Here is an 11160-nt window from a genome sequence, read left to right on the forward strand (position 1 = left end):
TGGTGGTTAGGATGGAGACCCCGTGGTGGTTAGGATGGAGACCCAGTGGTGGTTAGCATTAGATATCGTGTGATGCTTTACTCTTTTGGTTTTTCAAGGTGCCCACCACCGAGCTCCTAAATAAAGCACACAGAGAAGCTGTATTCTTGGTTATGAACGCCTGGCTGTTGCGTGGTTTGTTTCTAGTCAGCTTTTCTTAAAGAAGCTCTGAAAACGGGTCCCCACAAGTTGTGCATTTGTGGGTCTGTCTAAGACTCCGTCAGCTGTACATTTACTGTATAATACTTGTGCTCCAACATTAAATTATATTATCCCAACTACCTTTTACCTCTGGGCTTTTATCTTTCTCTATTTCTCTATACCTTTCTTTACGTCTTTCTCCGCTGCTTGCTATGTAGTTGGGTGGCTGACCCCTGATGTCCTCCTCCTTCTCTTGCTCATCATTCTCTCTCCTCCCAGATTTCTATTTATAATCCGGTGTCACCTGGGACAAGGCCCTTTGGCAGTGAGAGGGGATCACGGTGCTCTGGTGGTGTGATCCATGGCTGTGATTGGGTGCTGGAAATGAAGGGCTGAGTAGCAGCGTGCATGCTCTCCGCTTCCTGAGAATGGATACATTGTAACCATCTCCTTCAAGTTTCCGATTCTCTGATTTTTCTGCCCCAGTGCAGTGTGTCCTGTACTGCCATGCAGAAAAAAAAATACCCTTTCTTCCATAAATTTATTAGTTACTTTTCTATTGTGTGGGTAAATCACTATGACGAAAGCAACTTACAGAAGAAAAAGTTTGTTTAAGTTCCAGAGGTGGAGCAAAGGCATGTGGCAGGAACAGGGAACAGAGGGCTTCTTTCTTGAAGCTGAAAGAATGAACTAGAAATGGCTTATGTCTTTAAACTTTCAAAGCCCACCGCCAGTGACATACTTCCTCCAAGAAGGCCATACCTGCTAGTCCTCCCCAAACAGCCCCAGCAACTGAGATCAAGTGTTCAAATGCTCAAGGCTATGGCAGATATTTCATTCAAACTACTACAGTTGCTTCTGTCAGTATCTTAGCACAGCCACAAGGAAAGAAATCAAAACAGGGCCTGAGAGGGAAGGAGGGAAGTGGGGGGAGAGGTGGGGGAAGGAATGAAGGAAAGAAGGGCGGTTGAAAATCTCCTTTAGTTTATGAAATACAGCCCTGATGGCAGCTACTGTACCATCACAAACTCAAAAGTTCCAGCTTCCTAAGTGGAGCCATCAGAGGTGGGGACTGAGATGTGTATAAACACACCACACACAAGCACGCATGCACACACACGCACACACACACACACGCACATGCGACACAGGCACTCAGGACTGAGACTGGGTCAAGAACACAGAAGTTGGAACTAGAGGAGGTAAGAGAGAAGCCTCAGGGAGCCCCACTGAACCCCTTTCTCCCTCCTTGCTTCCCCTCCCCCATCACAGGAAGTGAACCTTAAGTAGAGACAGAGGTTCAAAGTGAGAGACTTGGTGAGGCATGCTGGCTGGGGACAGAGCCAGGGATTCACAGGCCTCTCCAAATCCATTACAGGGCTACAACTCCCAGCCTCCTGACCTCTGCTGCCTGGTGTCTTCATCCTGGCCAGCAGCCATCGGTATTATCATATCTACAGTTTAGAGTCACAGGACAGGTCTGTCAGGGACAACTAGATTATGGAAGGAACTCTGGGCTACCTGGTACCCCTTTCCTGGTCAGTGTCCAGGTGTCCCTCAGGCACAAGCAGATGGAGGTCTTCAGAATTTCCCAAATGTGTATACAGCATGCACTTTAAGCCCCCAACCAGATAAACACCTCTGTGTGGCATATTGGATTGTCATCTATGCCAAGCCTTTTTACGTTACCTAGTTGTCCTGATAGGACTGTGAGCAGTGATGAAGGTCAAATTGAGGCCCAGAGAGGCAAGGCCAACCTTCCATGTAGCCCCAGAGCCCTGAGACCAATATTTATAAGCCAAGTCTACTTGCATCCCAGGTAGCCCAGAGTCTACTTCTAACACCTGCTTTAGGCAAGACCCTACACAGACCCCACAGAGAAAGAGAAAGGGCTCAGATTCTTTCCCAATTCCATGCCTCCTCTGGAACCCCCTCTCCCAGTTCCCTCCTATGCTGGGCTCCCATCTCATCCCACCACAGAGCTTCCTGGTCACCAGAGAAAGTTATCAAGTGATGCTTCCCCTATTACTTTAAGGAGGACAGCAGATGGCCGCTTAGGAACCAGCCACAGAAGGTGAGTGGGCTCCTTGCTTGCCAGAGACTACCAGAGACCTGCCGTCCCTAAAGTCAGAGGTCAGAGCAAAGCCTGCCCAGGTGCCTGATGGTACTAGAAATGCTGACTCAGAATAGATCTGGGCTTTGTCCTTGGGTGACTCCTAAAAATACAGGCTGGGTCGCTTCCATGTATGGTCCACAGGAAGGAGCTGCAGAATGCTAGGAATAGCCAGAAGATTTGGGGTAGAATTCGCCTTCAATGCCATATGGCCTTGATCAGCTTGTTTCCCCTCTAGGCCTCAATGGAGACGCCAATCCTTCTTGCTCTGTACATATTATTATTGAGATCATGGTAGCTCTGGGACATCGTAGGTGGTGAATAAATGCTTGATGCTAACACAATCAGATTTGAGTGGTGGGGGAAGAATAACTGTACTTTTGGTGGACCAGCCTGCCTCCATCTTAGGCTTAAAAACCATCTTATAGTAAAAAGAAACTTGGTTCGTTCTTGTTTATGGCTAAGCCTCTATTGTTTGAGGCTTGGCTGTGCCCCACCTGTAAACTTAACTAAGTACACATGGTTCTCTGCTGCTTGTTTCAGGGACGGGCAACCATGTCTTTGTTTCCAAAGTTGTTTATGGCCATGTTATCACCCTGCCTTTGTATAAAGGCTGTTATACCTACCTTGTTTTGACTGCCTTGCTAGGACCACCTTGCAATCACATCTTTATTTTAGGAGGTTGTTGTGACTAATTAGTTATGATTGTCTTCTGCTCCTGTAACCCCTATCCTGCCAATCATTTGGAAACCCCCTACCCCCGAGCTATAAAAGCCTTGTCTTCCTCACACCCAATGTCGACCTCTCCAACCCCGTCTTAGGGGGAGACAGCCCACATACATGAACAAAAAAGTTTGCTTTAATTAATTGCTTGTTTTAATTAATTTGGCCATGATAATTTGGGTCAGTAGTCTTTCTCCTCCCATTTTTGGGATTAACAGTTCTGCCACAGAGGCCTGCCTGGTGTACTTGTTCCAATAATCCTACTCTGCGTCCCACCTGGCAGAAGAGCTGGCAGAGCTCTATGGCACCCTGGAGTAACATGACACAGGGACCTGCTGACTCCTCAGCTGACACTGGTTGGGTGCCTTTGCTTCCTGGACAAAGAGGTGGAGCATAGGCCTTGGGGTGAACACCAGAGCCTCATTTTCCTCTTCTGTCCCCAGGCAGATTCCCTTCTCAGGGGTCCTGAGAGAAGCTGAGGGAATATAGGGCTTGGCTTGGAATAGACATCTCATAAGAGTCCCCCTTCCAGTATCCCGGCCCTGTCGTAGAAGAAAGAACATCAACCCCTAAGTAGAGGCACCGGGGTCTCTAGTCCCTTGGGAGCCTCGTCAGCAGGGCCAGCTCCAAATCGATCTTTTCTCCCCCATTTTTGTAGTGCACGTCAGCATCTCTTGGGATGGGTGGAGAAACTGTCAGCGTCAGCACACCGCCCCCGCCAGACACTGTGGTTCTTTATGAATTACCCGCCAGATGTTAGCTTTGCATCTTTTATCAGAGGGAGCCTTGTCACCAGGACCTTGTATGTCATGTCATTAGGGACAGGCAGAAAAGCATGCCTGGAGGACGCCAAGGTTGGCAACACGGCTCCCTCCTCTCAGGGCACACAGGCACCCACCCGGAGCCCCTGCTGCCCTGGGAATGCCCTGAGCTGCCCTGGAGGTGTGCAGCTTTTGGTCCATGAAGATGCTGCTCCCTACAACCACCTTGAGGAACAGAACCTGTCCTAGCCCTGTTTCCTTCTGCTAGAGAGAAACCTACAAGCCCGTTAACCCAAATAAACAGCCCTGTGACAAACTGGGGTCTGTGTCGCCAAGGAAACTGACAGGGTTCCCGGAGGGGGCAAATGGCGGGCAGAGGACCTAATTTAGATGGAGCAGTTTGTCCCCTGGGGAGATGGTAAGTAAGTATAGACTCACGAGAAGAGCCAGGGGCAGAAGTTTCAGGCAGAGGGCACAGAGAGGCGAAGGCTGACGGAGCTGCAGAGTCTGGGTCATACACCCCCAGGGGACACAGGAGAGATGAGGGTTTCATATCTGGGGGGGGCACTGCTGAGTCACCACAGGCTTCTTGGGGTAAGGGGTAGGCTGGTTTCAAAATGGCCAGTGTGTCATGTAGCTTGACAAGGATATATATAGCACTCACAGGTGCCTGGCGACAGCATTTGTGGTCATCCACACAGGAGGTGGAGAGCAGGTTTAACTCCTCCTTGCAGGTGGGTCAGGCCCACCTGGACTCAAGTTTCTCACTCCAGCCACACTCAGGAATGAATGGCGGCAGTTTTCACCAGACTGATAAGGAACTGGAGGGTGAACTGGAGGGCGGTCGGCAGCAGCAAGGTCAGGGTCACACAGCGAGAAGCAGCAGGTGGAGTCTCTGAACAAGACAGCCACACTCTTTCCTGCAAACATTGTGCAGGCTGACGTGCAGCAGACTACAGGGGCCATTCCCTGCCACTTTCCGTGGCCTGCATCCCTAATCCCCAGGCATACAACAAAGCCACTGGGCAGAGCATGCCCTGAGCTGTCTGGGCAGGAAGCAGTGAGCCCCAGTCCCAGGCTGCCCCAGCCTACTGGACCCGTGATTGGTCCAGAGGTCTGTGGAGGCAGATGCAAGCCTGTGGCATCCAGATAGGCATGGCACCATCACCCTGGGTTATTATTTTCCACCCGATCCACATGCCATCTGATAAACAGTGATTACTTTGGATTTGCATATAATAAATATCACCCCCTGGAAGGGTGTGCATGTGCACGAGGGTGGGAGTGTGGAGCCAGGGCTCATGTCTTATTTATGAGAATAAACAAGAGCAGAAGCTGGCATAATCAACACATATTTAATCTTAGTCACCCTTTGACTCTGATCAGGCAGGGTCTTACAGTGCTGTGTGTGTGCGGGCTGTGGGGAACATCCCTGCCACAGTCTTCCTGCTCAGAGAAGGCTTGGAGCTGGAGCATAAACACCTAAGAGGCAAAGTTTGCCTTTTTATTCCTTCCTTTCTTCCTTTCTTCTATTTTCTTTAAAAAACAAAAAAGAGCTGGGGGTGGTGGCACACTCCTTTAATCTAGGCACTCAGGAGGAAGAGGTTAGCCTGGTCTACAAGAGCTAGTTCCAGGACAGGTTCCAAAACTACAGAGAAACTCTGTCTCAAAAAAACAAAACAAAAGAAAAAACCGGGTCTCATGTAGTCTAGGCTGACCTCAAAATTGCTGTGTAGCTAAGGCTGGCCTTGAATGTCTCATCCTCCTCCTGCTGCCATATACACACATGTCATCACGCACAATACAGTTTTTCGTTAATTTTTTCATATATATATATATATATAGTTATATATATGTAATTTATGGGGCAGGATTGATATAGAGGTCCAGTTGTTTTCTTCCTTCTACCATGTGGCCTCTGACTAAATTCAGGTCACTGTCTTCGTAGGAAAGGCCTTTACCCACTGAGCCATCTCCTTGTTCTTTGGTGTGTGTGTGTGTGTGTGTGTGTGTGTGTGTGTGTGTGTGTGTGCACATGGTGTGCGTGTTTGAGTACCCGAGACATGGTGTGTGTTGAGGTTGGGGGACATGTGGGTTCTGGGTACCAAACTCAGATCATCAGAATTATGCAGCCGTATGGACTCTAGACCTGGATTCAGATTGCTAAACTTGTTGGCAAGTGCCTTTACCCACTGAGCCATCTCGCTGGCCCATAACAGCCCCTACGCACCCACCCAGTGTTGCCAAAATATGTCTGAACCATCAAAACTGCTTGAAGACAGCAATGTAAATTGCAGCGTTCACCACAGTTCTGTCTGTGGTGACATCGACCATCACACATTTTCAGTGCTACGAGGAAGCAAAGCTGAGAAAGAAGAGAGGAAGGAGAAGCATCAAGCGCTGTACTGGAAATCAGGAAATCAAGTCATGTTTGTGCACGCCAGATCTGAGACTCAAACCCAGTACCCATTCTCCACGCCACTTTCCTAACATGGCAGGAAAGAAACCTGGGAGAAGCCGGGCAGTGGTGGTGCATGCCTTTAATCCCATCACTCAGGAGGCAGAGTTTGAGGTCTGCCTGGTCTACAGCATGAGTTCCAGGACAGCCAGGGATACACAGAGAAACCTTGTCTCAAAAAGCCAAAAAAAAAAAGAAAGAAAGAAAGAAAGAAAACTGGGAGAAACTCTCATTCCACATTCTCCAGCTCCTAATCCATTGTTAATTGTTAAGGAAACTGAGGCACGCTTAAGGACCTGCCCACATTTGTGCACAGAGCTATGGCAGAACTAGAATTCAGATCCAGGCAGTAACCATGCATGCAGTGTTTAAGCAAAGGCTTTTTTTTTTTTTGGAACCTGTTCTGGAACTTTCTCTGTATATGTAGACCAGGCTGGCTTTGAACTCACAGAGATTCCAGCCTCTCGAGTGCTGGGCTTAAAGGCATACAACACCGCCAACTGGCTGAACAATCTTTTTACAAATTTACTTATTTTTTTTTCTATTATGTGCTTTTGTGTTTTGCCATGTGTGTCAAGTCTCCTGGAGCTGGAGTTACAGACAGTTGTGAGCTGCCATGTGGGTGCTGGGAATTGAACCCAGGTCCTCTGGAAGAGCAGCCAGTGCTCTTACCCACTGGGCCACCTCTCCAGCCTCCCTCAGCATTCTATGGGGTAGGGATGAATACAGACAGACATGGCGGGTAGAGTTGTCCTCCTTGGGGAGCTGAGGAAGCCCTGTGTGAACCAGCCCTGAGTGCATGAGTGCTGTTGACATGCACATGGCCATATCAAGGACCCCAGAGCCTCAGACCCAGTGGGAAATGGCAAAGCTTTCCTCCCTGGTCCAGTGTGTGCAAAAATGTCCACCTCAGCACCCTACCCCTGGATATTTTCAGCTTGAAGACTGCTCCTACCACGATGAACTAAAGATGCCCCCTTGTTCGTCTGTACACCGTACACCCTGCCTCTTGTTGAAATGTTTGCGATAACCCTGCCTCTCTGTTCTACTCAACAGAATAAACACGCTGAGCTCCTGGGCTGCTGTGGTTTCTCCATCAGCACCCAGACTACCCAGTGTCTGATTTCTCTCTCTCTCTCTCTCTCTCTCTCTCTCTCTCTCTCTCTCTCTCTCTCTCTCTCTCTCTGTGTGTGTGTATTTATCTTTTCTTTATTTCCTCACCACCCCAGTCTGGTCCAAGCCCTGGAACCATGTAAGGACAAAGGTGCTTCTTTGCTCTGTGATGACTGCATCCTAACTTGGGACCTAAATGACTTGAAATACACCTGCGGTTCCTTCTACCTGTCCAATGTATTCCTTGGGTCTATCCGAGTTGCATGTATCTGGGTTGAAATGCCCACACATCTAGTGCTCAGATTCCGTGGAGAGGGTGGCTGCAGCAGCCCATGTCCTCCTCTCCTCACAGCTTGGGCTTCCCCACAACATGGCGGTGGCAATGGCGTCCTACATCTTACGTGGTAACTGTCTTCCATCAGAACTGATATTCTAAAATCTTGGATATGTTTTCTCCTTTGGTGTCTATGTTTGTTGTTCGTGGGTACAATGTTTTATGTCAGCAAGAATGGTGGTTGTGTGGTCTTAAGTTTAAGTGGCCCAGGAAGTAAACCCAGAGATCATGCAAAATTGCAACCCATAGAAATCTGCTCAGCAGCCATGACCGAAGCCAGCTAGCTATAGAGTCCAGCTCCTGACTGGATGCTGGTCATTCTGGAAACAGGCCCCTTTACAGGTGAACCCCTGAGGAAAAGGCCATCAGGAGGCAGAACCCAGACACTTGTGTGCAGGACAGGCACCTCTCAGTGTTCCTAATCACTCACCCGAGTCCCCGAGACCCCAAACTGTCATCTCTCCCTGACCTTTGTGGGGCAGCTCCTCTGCTCCTATATGGAGCCCAAGCTGTTCCTGGTATCCTGCTCCCACCGCTGTTAACCGTAGGCGTTACTACTGTCACCCCACCATCGCCATCAGCGTTATTGCTCCCATAATGAGTCATCACCACCGTTGTGACTAATAATGACATCGTTATAACCATTGCCACCATCACTGTGCCACTACTGCCGCTTGTTGTTCCTGCCATTGCCATTAGTACTGTCCCCACTGTCGCCGATGCTACCACTTGACTCTGCTGCTGATTTTCCTTTCTCTTTTTCTATGGCAATTGTTTGTGTGTGTGTGTCTGTATGACAGAGCATGGGCCTGAGAGCACCGTGGCATTCGTATGGAAATCAAAGTCAGTACACAGCCTTGGATGTTGCCGCTCACTTTCAACCTTGTTTTGGATCAAGGTCTCTGTTGTTCACTGCTGCTTCTGCCAATGTAGCTGTCCTGCAAGTTCATGCAGTCTCTTGACCTATTCTGAATCAGTGATGATTTTCGTGATCCTGGATATCCATGACCACACACAGACGTAAACTGGATACAGAGCTGATATCAGGACACTGACATGGCCTCACCTTCTGCTTTCAACATCCATCTGTGTCGGAAACCTTCCCTGGGCTCCAGTCCAGGGAGCAAGGGCCTTGTCTGTTTCTACAGTGTGCATTGTCATCAAGGGTTGTCTGGGCTCTTAGGCTGAGCCTGGCCCCGAAACCTTGGTCCTCCACCTCTCCAGCCCCCATATGCTCCTAATGAGCATCAAGTGCATGCGTGTTTCTTTGACGTAAGTGGCAGTACCGCGCAAGTTTGGCTGTCACTGTCATAACTTACATCCATTCTTCTCTATTGGTTCCAACACCATTTGCTCACCTCTGTCCTAACTGCCTAGTCCTCCCTCTAAGTAAATCCATAATAAATCCCTGAGTCCTCCCTCTAAGAAAATCCATAATAAATCCCTGAGTCCTCCCTCTAAGTAAATACATACTAGTCTGCATCACTCTCTGTTCATCTTCAGTTTTAGTCTTGGAAACAGGATCTCCAGGTTGGCCTCTCTCGCTCTGTGTAACTGAGGCTGGCCTTGAACTTCGGATCCTTTTTGCTCTGCATCATGAATGCTCAGAATATTGGGGTGTGCCACTGCACCCAGCTTTGTAGTTTTCATTGGGTCAGTCCTGTTCTGGTCTGGATAAGTGTCCCCTGAGACCCACATAGTAAAGTCTTGGTCCCCAGTCTTGGTGGGCAGAGGATGCTTTAAGAGCCATCCTGGGTGAGGACTGTGGAGACTCTTCTGATTCTCTCCCTCTGTGTGTCCCAGCCAACCAGAGGCACCTGCATTGCTTCTCCCCAAGCTCCATTGTGACCTCATGGAGCAGTGGAGTGAGCAATCGTGGGCCATGGTGAAACTTCCCTGTCTGTTGTAACAGAGGAAAACTGAGGAACACAGACTCCCTTCTGATGAGCACCCTCAGTTGAGACCGCTCTGGACTTTCCAGAGGTACCCACGGGGGCTGGAAAGATGGCTCAGTGGCTAAGAGCATATGTTAGTCTTGCAGAGGACCCAGGGATGGTTCCAGAACCCACATAGTGGCTCCATAACTTCAGTTCCAGGGGATTAATGCCCTCTTTTTTGCTTGTTTTGTTTTGTTTTTTTCAAGACAGGATTTCTCTGTGTTATCTCTGGCTGTCCTAGAACTCACTCTGTAGACCAGGCTGTCTTGAACTCACAGAGATCCACCTGTCTCTGCCTCCCAAGTGCTGGGATTAATGGCATGCTCCACCACTGCCTGGCTCAGTGCCCTCTTCTGACCTCAGTGAGGACCAACCATGTACATGGCACACATACACACATGTGGGCAAACAAACACTCATACAAAGAAAGTGTACATGCTCAGCTAAAATCAATAAAAGGAAAGGTGGCCATATACATCCTGAGCTTTTGTAAATTTTTAAAATTAATTAATCATTCTTGTGTGTATGTGCATGGTGTGTGGGAGGGAACGCATGCCATGGCTAGCATGCGGAGGCCGGAGGACAGAGAAGCTGGTGCTCTTCTCCCTTTCTGGAGACAGGGTTCCATCTCCAGGCTTCCGCAAATCCCACAACCCCGATTCTACACTCCACCCCCACCCCATCAGATGCAGAGAAGCAGCCTCCAGGAAGTGCTGCTCTTCTGTATTGCCCCCCACATAGCCTGACCACCCTCTCCCTTCTGGGCATGGCTCCCCCACTTCCCTATGCATCGGAGAGGCCTCAGGAGCTTCCCAGGCACGAGCCTGCCTTCTCCCCGCTACCTCACCTTTGAGCCTCCCCTGGAGGGCTAACCCAGAGCCTTAGCCTTAGTCGGCATCTGCCCATACAAAGATTGTCAACATTTTCCACTTCTTTTCCTGTCTTTATAGCAGGTAGGGAGTACTGCAAGAGACACATCTGTCTCCCTGCTTATAGGATGTCCTGGGGGGAGGAAGGGAGGAAAGGAGAGAGAGAGAGAGAGAGAGAGAGAGAGGAAGGGAAGGCTGATACCGGTTCACAGGCAAGTGTTTGTCCAGTCAGACTTGTGTTCGGAGGTCTCAGGGCTTTGGGGCCTCAGGCAGTGTCCTTGAACTCTGAGCCTGTTTCCTCCTGACCTCACAGCAGGCGGCCCCAGCAGACAGGGGAAAGGACTTAGAACGGCCTAGAGCCTGTTTTGGGTGGAATCTTCTTAGTGTTCACACCACCCAGGCACCTACCTGCCGTCTGTCTATGCCTGGACTCTCCTAGATCACAGCTGACCTGCTGTGTGCCCTGGTCACTGGCAATGGGGTGGGGAGTCCATAAAACATCTTCACAGATGCTCCTCTGATTTAGGGTTCTGTAGACAGCTACCTCAAAGCCAAGCTGCAGGCTCGCAGGAGGTTCCACGTAAGCTGTGAGGAAGTGGGCTTGTTTTCTGTGCGCGGACTGGACCAGACAGGGCCTTCCCAGGGAGAGATTCTCCTACAGAAATAATCCTG

This window comes from Microtus ochrogaster, chromosome 2, assembly GCF_000317375.1.
Source record: "Microtus ochrogaster isolate Prairie Vole_2 chromosome 2, MicOch1.0, whole genome shotgun sequence".
Classification (NCBI taxonomy): Eukaryota; Metazoa; Chordata; class Mammalia; order Rodentia; family Cricetidae; genus Microtus; species Microtus ochrogaster.